The following is a 7,663-nucleotide window of genomic DNA, read 5'->3' as shown; positions in this document are numbered from 1 at the left end:
GGAACCTCTTCACCAGCAGAAGGAACCTCTTCACCACCAGAAGGAACCTCTTCACCAGCAGAAGGAACCTCTTCACCAGCAGAAGGAACCTCTTCACCAGCAGAAGGAACCTCTTCACCAGCAGAAGGAACCTCTTCACCAGCAGAAGGAACCTCTTCACCAGAAGGAACCTCTTCACCAGCAGAAGGAACCTCTTCACCAGCAGAAGGAACCTCTTCACCAGCAGAAGGAACCTATTCACCAGAAGGAACCTCTTCACCAGCAGAAGGAACCTATTCACCAGAAGGAACCTCTTCACCAGCAGAAGGAACCTCTTCACCAGAAGGAACCTCTTCACCAGCAGAAGGAACCTCTTCACCAGCAGAAGGAACCTCTTCACCAGCAGAAGGAACCTCTTCACCTAGAAGGAACCTCTTCGCCAGCAGAAGGAACCTCTTCACCAGCAGAAGGAACCTCTTCACCAGCAGAAGGAATGTCTTCACCAGAAGGAACCTCTTCACCAGCAGAAGGAACCTCTTCACCTGAAGGAACCTCTTCACCAGCAGAAGGAACCTCTTCACCAGCAGAAGGAACCACTTCACCAGCAGAAGGAACCTCTTCACCAGCAGAAGGAACCTCTTCACCAGCAGAAGGAACCTCTTCACCAGCAGAAGGAACCTCTTCACCAGCAGAAGGAACCTCTTCACCAGCAGAAGGAACCTCTTCGCCAGCAGAAGGAACCTCTTCACCAGCAGAAGGAACCTCTTCACCTGAAGGAACCTCTTCACCAGCAGAAGGAACCTCTTCACCAGCAGAAGGAACCTCTTCACCAGCAGAAGGAACCTCTTCACCAGCAGAAGGAACCTCTTCACCAGCAGAAGGAACCTCTTCACCAGCAGAAGGAACCTCTTCACCAGAAGGAACCTCTTCACCAGCAGAAGGAACCTCTTCACCAGCAGAAGGAACCTCTTCACCAGCAGAAGGAACCTCTTCACCAGAAGGAACCTCTTCACCAGCAGAAGGAACCTCTTCACCAGCAGAAGGAACCTCTTCACCTAGAAGGAACCTCATCGCCAGCAGAAGAACCTCTTCACCAGCAGAAGGAATCTCTTCACCAGCAGAAGGAACGTCTTCACCAGAAGGAACCTCTTCACCAGCAGAAGGAACCTCTTCACCAGCAGAAGGAACCTCTTCACCAGCAGAAGGAACCTCTTCACCAGCAGAAGGAACCTCTTCACCTAGAAGGAACCTCTTCACCAGCAGAAGGAACCTGTTCACCAGAAGGAACCTCTTCACCAGCAGAAGGAACCTCTTCACCAGCAGAAGGAACCTCTTCACCTAGAAGGAACCTCTTCACCAGCAGAAGGAACCTGTTCACCAGAAGGAACCTCTTCACAAGCAGAAAGAACCTCTTCACCAGCAGAAGGAACCTCTTCACCAGCAGAAGGAACCTCTTCACCAGCAGAAGGAACCTCTTCACCACCAGAAGGAACCTCTTCACCAGCAGAAGGAACCTCTTCACCAGCAGAAGGAACCTCTTCACCACCAGAAGGAACCTCTTCACCAGCAGAAGGAACCTCTTCACCAGCAGAAGGAACCTCTTCACCAGCAGAAGGAACCTCTTCACCAGCAGAAGGAACCTCTTCACCAGCAGAAGGAACCTCGCCAGCAGAAGGAACCTCTTCACCTAGAAGGAACCTCTTCACCAGCAGAAGGAACCTCTTCACCAGCAGAAGGAACCTCTTCACCAGCAGAAGGAACCTCTTCACCACCAGAAGGAACCTCTTCACCAGCAGAAGGAACCTCTTCACCAGCAGAAGGAACCTCTTCACCAGCAGAAGGAACCTCTTCACCAGCAGAAGGAACCTCTTCACCAGAAGGAACTTCTTCACTAGAAGGAACCTCTTCACCAGCAGAAGGAACCTCTTCACCACCAGAAGGAACCTCTTCACCAGCAGAAGGAACCTCTTCACCACCAGAAGGAACCTCTTCACCAGCAGAAGGAACCTATTCACCTAGAAGGAACCTCTTCACCAGCAGAAGGAACCTATTCACCTAGAAGGAACCTCTTCACCAGCAGAAGGAACCTCTTCACCAGCAGAAGGAACCTCTTCACCAGCAGAAGGAACCTCTTCACCAGAAGGAACCTCTTCACCTAGAAGGAACCTCTTCACCAGTAGAAGGAACCTCTTCACCAGCAGAAGGAACCTCTTCACCTAAAAGGAACCTCTTCACCTAAAAGGAACCTCTTCACCAGCAGAAGGAACCTCTTCACCAGCAGAAGGAACCTCTTCACCAGCAGAAGGAACCTCTTCACCAGCAGAAGGAACCTCTTCACCACCAGAAGGAACCTCTTCACCAGCAGAAGGAACCTCTTCACCTAGAAGGAACCTCTTCACCACCAGAAGGAACCTCTTCACCAGCAGAAGGAACCTCTTCACCTAGAAGGAACCTCTTCACCACCAGAAGGAACCTCTTCACCAGCAGAAGGAACCTCTTCACCTAGAAGGAACCTCTTCACCACCAGAAGGAACCTCTTCACCAGCAGAAGAAACCTCTTCACCTAGAAGGAACCTCTTCACCAGCAGAAGGAACCTCTTCACCAGAAGGAACCTCTTCACCAGCAGAAGGAACCTCTTCACCAGCAGAAGGAACCTCTTCACCAGCAGAAGGAACCTCTTCACCTAGAAGGAACCTCTTCACCAGCAGAAGGAACCTCTTCACCAGCAGAAGGAACCTCTTCACCAGCAGAAGGAACCTCTTCACCAGCAGAAGGAACCTCTTCACCAGAAGAAGGAACCTCTTCACCAGAAGAAGGAACCTCTTCACCAGCAGAAGGAACCTCTTCACCAGAAGGAACCTCTTCACCAGCAGAAGGAACCTCTTCACCAGCAGAAGGAACCTCTTCACCTAGAAGGAACCTCTTCACCAGCAGAAGGAACCTCTTCACCAGCAGAAGGAACCTCTTCACCAGCAGAAGGAACCTCTTCACCAGAAGAAGGAACCTCTTCAGCAGCAGAAGGAACCTATTCACCACCAGAAGGAACCTCTTCACCAGCAGAAGGAACCTCTTCACCTAGAAGGAATCTCTTCACCAGCAGAAGGAACCTCTTCACCAGCAGAAGGAACCTCTTCACCCATAAGGAACCTCTTCACCAGCAGAAGGAACCTCTTCACCAGCAGAAGGAACCTCTTCACCAGCAGAAGGAACCTCTTCACCAGAAGGAACCTCTTCACCAGCAGAAGGAACCTCTTCACCTAGAAGGAACCTCTTCACCAGCAGAAGGAACCTCTTCACCAGCAGAAGGAACCTCTTCACCAGCAGAAGGAACCTCTTCACCAGCAGAAGGAACCTCTTCACCAGAAGAAGGAACCTCTTCAGCAGCAGAAGGAACCTCTTCACCACCAGAAGGAACCTCTTCACCAGCAGAAGGAACCTCTTCACCTAGAAGGAACCTCTTCAACAGCAGAAGGAACCTCTTCACCAGCAGAAGGAACCTCTTCACCAGCAGAAGGAACCTCTTCACCAGCAGAAGGAACCTCTTCAGCAGCAGAAGGAACCTCTTCACCAGCAGAAGGAACCTCTTCACCAGCAGAAGGAACCTCTTCACCAGCAGAAGGAACCTCTTCACCAGCAGAAGGAACCTCTTCACCAGAAGGAACCTCTTCACCAGAAGGAACCTCTTCACCAGCAGAAGGAACCTCTTCACCAGCAGAAGGAACCTCTTCACCAGCAGAAGGAACCTCTTCACCAGAAGGAACCTCTTCACCAGCAGAAGGAACCTCTTCACCAGCAGAAGGAACCTCTTCACCTAGAAGGAATCTCTTCACCAGCAGAAGGAACCTCTTCACCAGCAGAAGGAACCTCTTCACCCATAAGGAACCTCTTCACCAGCAGAAGGAACCTCTTCACCAGCAGAAGGAACCTCTTCACCAGCAGAAGGAACCTCTTCACCAGCAGAAGGAACCTCTTCACCAGCAGAAGGAACCTCTTCACCTAGAAGGAACCTCTTCACCAGCAGAAGGAACCTCTTCACCAGCAGAAGGAACCTCTTCACCAGCAGAAGGAACCTCTTCACCAGAAGAAGGAACCTCTTCAGCAGCAGAAGGAACCTCTTCACCACCAGAAGGAACCTCTTCACCAGCAGAAGGAACCTCTTCACCTAGAAGGAACCTCTTCAACAGCAGAAGGAACCTCTTCACCAGCAGAAGGAACCTCTTCACCAGCAGAAGGAACCTCTTCACCAGCAGAAGGAACCTCTTCAGCAGCAGAAGGAACCTCTTCACCAGCAGAAGGAACCTCTTCACCAGCAGAAGGAACCTCTTCACCAGCAGAAGGAACCTCTTCACCAGCAGAAGGAACCTCTTCACCAGAAGGAACCTCTTCACCAGAAGGAACCTCTTCACCAGCAGAAGGAACCTCTTCACCAGCAGAAGGAACCTCTTCACCAGCAGAAGGAACCTCTTCACCAGAAGGAACCTCTTCACCAGCAGAAGGAACCTCTTCACCAGAAGGAACCTCTTCACCAGCAGAAGGAACCTCTTCACCTGAAGGAACCTCTTCACCTAGAAGGAACCTCTTCACCAGAAGGAACCTCTTCACCACCAGAAGGAACCTCTTCACCAGCAGAAGGAACCTCTTCACCAGAAGGAACCTCTTCACCAGCAGAAGGAACCTCTTCACCAGCAGAAGGAACCTCTTCACCAGCAGAAGGAACCTCTTCACCTAGAAGGAACCTCTTCACCAGCAGAAGGAACCTCTTCACCAGCAGAAGGAACCTCTTCACCAGCAGAAGGAACCTCTTCACCAGAAGAAGGAACCTCTTCAGCAGCAGAAGGAACCTCTTCACCACCAGAAGGAACCTCTTTACCAGCAGAAGGAACCTCTTCACCTAGAAGGAACCTCTTCACCAGCAGAAGGAACCTCTTCACCAGCAGAAGGAACCTCTTCACCCAGAAGGAACCTCTTCACGAGCAGAAGGAACCTCTTCACCAGCAGAAGGAACCACTTCACCAGCAGAAGGAACCTCTTCACCAGAAGGAACCTCTTCACCAGCAGAAGGAACCTCTTCACCTAGAAGGAACCTCTTCACCAGCAGAAGGAACCTCTTCACCAGCAGAAGGAACCTCTTCACCAGCAGAAGGAACCTCTTCACCAGCAGAAGGAACCTCTTCACCAGCAGAAGGAACCTCTTCACCAGAAGAAGGAACCTATTCAGCAGCAGAAGGAACCTCTTCACCACCAGAAGGAACCTCTTCACCAGCAGAAGGAACCTCTTCACCTAGAAGGAACCTCTTCACCAGCAGAAGGAACCTCTTCACCAGCAGAAGGAACCTCTTCACCAGCAGAAGGAACCTCTTCACCAGAAGAAGGAACCTATTCAGCAGCAGAAGGAACCTCTTCACCACCAGAAGGAACCTCTTCACCAGCAGAAGGAACCTCTTCACCAGCAGAAGGAACCTCTTCACCAGCAGAAGGAACCTCTTCACCAGCAGAAGGAACCTCTTCACCAGAAGGAACCTCTTCACCAGCAGAAGGAACCTCTTCACCACCAGAAGGAACCTCTTCACCAGCAGAAGGAACCTCTTCACCTAGAAGGAACCTCTTCACCAGCAGAAGGAACCTCTTCACCAGTAGAAGGAACCTCTTCACCAGCAGAAGGAACCTCTTCACCAGCAGAAGGAACCTCTTCACCAGAAGGAACCTCTTCACCAGCAGAAGGAACCTCTTCACCTAGAAGGAACCTCTTCACCAGCAGAAGGAACCTCTTCACCAGCAGAAGGAACCTCTTCACCAGCAGAAGGAACCTCTTCACCACCAGAATGAACCTCTTCACCAGCAGAAGGAACCTCTTCACCTAGAAGGAACCTCTTCACCAGCAGAAGGAACCTCTTCACCAGCAAAAGGAACCTCTTCATTTAGAAGGAACCTCTTCACCAGCAGAAGGAACCTCTTCACCAGCAGGAACCTCTTCACCAGCAGGAACCTCTTCACCAGCAGGAACCTTTTCACCAGCAGAAGGAACCTCTTCACCAGCAGGAACCTCTTCACCAGCAGGAACCTCTTCACCAGCAGAAGGAACCTCTTCACCAGAAGGAACCTCTTCACCAGCAGAAGGAACCTCTTCACCAGAAGGAACCTCTTCACCACCAGAAGGAACCTCTTCACCAGCAGAAGGAACCTCTTCACCAGAAGGAACCTCTTCACCAGCAGAAGGAACCTCTTCACCAGCAGAAGGAACCTCTTCACCAGAAGGAACCTCTTCACCAGCAGGTACCTCTTCACCACCAGAAGGAACCTCTTCACCAGCAGAATGAACCTCTTCACCACCAGAAGGAACCTCTTCACCAGCAGAAGGAACCTCTTCACCAGCAGAAGGAACCTCTTCACCAGCAGAAGGAACCTTTTCACCACAAGGAACCTCTTCACCAGCAGAAGGAACCTCTTCACCAGCAGAAGGAACCTCTTCACCAGCAGAAGGAACCTCTTCACCAGCAGAAGGAACCTCTTCACCAGCAGAAGGAACCTCTTCACCAGCAGAAGGAACCTCTTCACCCAGAAGGAACCTCTTCACCAGCAGAAGGAACCGCTTCACCAGCAGAAGGAACCTCTTCACCAGCAGAAGGAACCGCTTCACCAGCAGAAGGAACCTCTTCACCAGCAGAAGGAACCTCTTCACCAGCAGAAGGAACCTCTTCACCAGCAGAAGAAACCTCTTCGCCAGCAGAAGGAACCTCTTCACCAGCAGAAGGAACCTCTTCACCAGCAGAAGGAACCTCTTCACCAGAAGGAACCTCTTCACCACCAGAAGGAACCTCTTCACCAGCAGGAACCTCTTCACCACCAGAAGGAACCTCTTCACCAGCAGAAGGAACCTCTTCACCACCAGAAGGAACCTCTTCACCAGCAGAAGGAACATCTTCACCAGCAGAAGGAACCTCTTCACCACCAGAAGGAACCTCTTCACCAGCAGAAGGAACCTCTTCACCTAGAAGGAACCTCTTCACCAGCAGAAGGAACCTCTTCACCAGCAGAAGGAACCTCTTCACCTAGAAGGAACCTCTTCACCAGCAGAAGGAACCTCTTCACCAGCAGAAGGAACCTTTTCACCACAAGGAACCTCTTCACCAGCAGAAGGAACCTCTTCACCAGCAGAAGGAACCTCTTCACCAGCAGAAGGAACCTCTTCACCAGCAGAAGGAACCTCTTCACCCAGAAGGAACCTCTTCACCAGCAGAAGGAACCGCTTCACCAGCAGAAGGAACCTCTTCACCAGCAGAAGGAACCGCTTCACCAGCAGAAGGAACCTCTTCACCAGCAGAAGGAACCTCTTCACCAGCAGAAGGAACCTCTTCACCAGCAGAAGGAACCTCTTCGCCAGCAGAAGGAACCTCTTCACCAGCAGAAGGAACCTCTTCACCAGCAGAAGGAACCTATTCACCAGAAGGAACCTCTTCACCAGCAGGTACCTCTTCACCACCAGAAGGAACCTCTTCACCAGCAGAATGAACCTCTTCACCACCAGAAGGAACCTCTTCACCAGCAGAAGGAACATCTTCACCAGCAGAAGGAACCTCTTCACCACCAGAAGGAACCTCTTCACCAGCAGAAGGAACCTCTTCACCAGCAGAAGGAACCTCTTCACCTAGAAGGAACCTCTTCACCAGCAGAAGGAACCTCTTC

This window comes from Notolepis coatsorum (assembly GCF_963971535.1).
Source record: "Notolepis coatsorum genome assembly, chromosome: 19".
Classification (NCBI taxonomy): Eukaryota; Metazoa; Chordata; class Actinopteri; order Aulopiformes; family Paralepididae; genus Notolepis; species Notolepis coatsorum.
The sequence above is the reverse complement of the archived record's forward strand: the minus strand, read 5'-3'. Positions refer to the sequence as shown.